Consider the following 2,500-nt stretch of genomic DNA (forward strand, 5'->3'; position numbering starts at 1 on the left):
CCCAGCCCGGAGAACACAACGGCCCGACGACGCGCCAAGACGCGCCCGGAGACGGCCCGGCTCGGGAACGACCGGCCAAGGGACGACGGACGGACGGGCGGCGACGGGCGGCAGACACCGCGGACGCTACGATCCGCGGCCGCCCACCCGCGGCGCGGCGGCCGAAGCGGGGAGGAGAGACAAGGAGGAGAGACGGGCGCGACGGGAAAAAGCGAAGGGTGGGGGCAGGCGCGCACGCCGCCCCATCCCCGCCACACCCGTTACCGCGTCCCCGGCGCACGCACGCGCGCGCGGCAGCACGGCACGGTACCGCCGCGGTACCCACCCGCAGACAGCCGCCCGCGCGGGAGGCCGGGGGCGAGGCCCGCGCCTCGCCCCCCGAACACCTTCTCTCTCTCTCCCCACCGCCGCGCCGGGCCCGACCGGCCCGAACGACACCCTGGCGGCCCCGGCGGGACGAACTCCGTCCAGCAGGCGCTCCGGGAGCGGGGAGCTTCGGAGCGCTCCCCGAGTCTCGATTTAGGGGGACGAAGGCCCGCCGACGGGGACCTGCGAGGCAACCCCAGCCGCGCCGCTGCCACCGCTGCCCCTCGCTGCTTGCCAGGGGCGGCGGCTCAGCCGGCGATTGATCGTCAAGCGACGCTCAGACAGGCGTAGCCCCGGGAGGAACCCGGGGCCGCAAGTGCGTTCGAAGTGTCGATGATCAATGTGTCCTGCAATTCACATTAATTCTCGCAGCTAGCTGCGTTCTTCATCGACGCACGAGCCGAGTGATCCACCGCTAAGAGTTGTCTGGCTTTCGGCACCGCCCCACGCGCGCGGGGGAGCCGGGGACCGCTCACACGGAGCGGCCCCCTTTTGAGGATGGGCCTCACCGCCCGCGGCCCCGCTCGCTGGCTCGCGCCAGCCCAGCCAAGGCCGCAGCGGAGAGGCCACGCCTCGCGTGACCGTACGAACACAAGCGGAGAAGGAAAAAAAGGAGCGAGAAAACTCCGAAGGGCGAGGGAGGGGAGCCCGCGCTCCCGACCGACCCCCCCCAGGACCTGGGGGGGAGAAGCACACCTCGGGAGATCCCTTCGGAGGCGGCCCAGGCGCCCGGGCTCGGCCCGGCCTCCACGCGGAGGCGGCGGCAACGTCCGACCCTGCCCGACTTTGCCCAACCTCGACCGGGAAAAAACGGCCGCCCCCGCGGCACCGCGCTAACGACAGCCAGGCTCTTCCCTCCACCGTGGCTCGCCGACACGCGCCGGCGGCTCCGCCGCCGCGCCAACGCCACAAGGTGGCGAGCCCCCGGAGCCCGAAACGGCGGCGCGCCCGACCGCACGGCCGCCTCCTCGCACGGAGGCCCGCCGCCGGGACGGAACGGCACGCACCTGTCCCCGGCCACCGCCGTCGACGCTTCTCGCCTCGGCCCTCTCCTCTCTCTTCTCCGGGAGAAAGACGGACGCGCGCTCAGACGGAGGGCAGCCGCCCGCCCCCCGCGCTTCCGCACGGAGACCGGGACGGGGAATGCCTCCGACTGCACGCGGCCGCTTCACCCGGAAACGGCAGGGACAGGCGGCGTGGAAGTGACGAACGGGGGACACCGGGGCCGGGACGGCCGCCGCCGGCGACGAGCGACCGGCCGAAGGATCGGCAGGCCGAGCGCGTCGCGCCGCCACCGCCGGGCCCGAGGGCACCGCGCCCTGGACGCCAGCTGGCGGAAGGAAACCAACCGAGAGCGCTCGCCGAGGCGGGGAAGCAAGAACGGAGCGCAGCGCGGCACCCCGAGGCGCCGTTCCCGGCGAACCCCTTTCCCCCCCGCCTCAGCGGCGAGGGGGAGCGACGGGGAATCGCCAACCCCGCGGCAGAGGAGCCCGCGCTCCAAGCCGGGGACGCCCGCTTCGAGAGGAAGGCAGGCCGGGCACGGCCGACCGCACCGCGGTCTCGCTGCGCCGAGACCGGACCGCGGAAAGGGGGGGGCAGGAGGACCCCTCCCCGGCACGACCGTCCCGCGGGGACGAGCGCGGGCGGGCGGCGGTGGCGGCCGAGACAAGGGCCTACACGGGAGAGACTCCCGCCCCTTACCGAAACGCCACCGTCGTTGGCCCCGCCCGTCCCGACCCCTGCGGGACGCATCGAGCCGCCCGAGTCTTTAAACCTCCGCCCGGCTCCGCGACCGAGGAAAGGCCGCGGAAACGCGGACGCTAGGTACCTGGCCCTGGGGTGAGGGAAACGACCTGAAGGGCCCCGCAGGGGTGCCTCCTCCCGCTGCCACCATCGGGGGGAGCGTCCGCCCGCGGGGGCGCGCCCGACATCCACCGCCATCACCACGGCCTCTTTCCCGGGGCCCGGGGGTTTCCCTCAGTGAGCCCGGCGCTGCGCCCGGGATGAGGGCCGTGGCTCGGGCCGCCCGCTCGCGCGGGACGCGACCCGGCAAGAGAACCTCGCGCGCCAACAGGCGGCATCGGTCACGGCCGAGCGCCTCCGGCCCCCCCCACAAACCTCCTGCCTCGGAAGA

The 2,500-nt window shown here is 74.6% G+C and overlaps 1 non-coding gene across 1 annotated transcript; it reads right to left on the reverse strand.

Moving 5' to 3' along the window:
- Positions 1-637: 637 nt before the first annotated feature.
- On the reverse strand, positions 638-790 carry LOC133629535 (5.8S ribosomal RNA). The gene has a single exon (XR_009821063.1). It is a non-coding gene; the product is annotated as a 5.8S ribosomal RNA (ribosomal RNA).
- Positions 791-2,500: the final 1,710 nt, after the last annotated feature.

This window comes from Colius striatus, unplaced genomic scaffold, assembly GCF_028858725.1.
Source record: "Colius striatus isolate bColStr4 unplaced genomic scaffold, bColStr4.1.hap1 scaffold_60, whole genome shotgun sequence".
In the NCBI taxonomy this organism is placed as follows: Eukaryota; Metazoa; Chordata; class Aves; order Coliiformes; family Coliidae; genus Colius; species Colius striatus.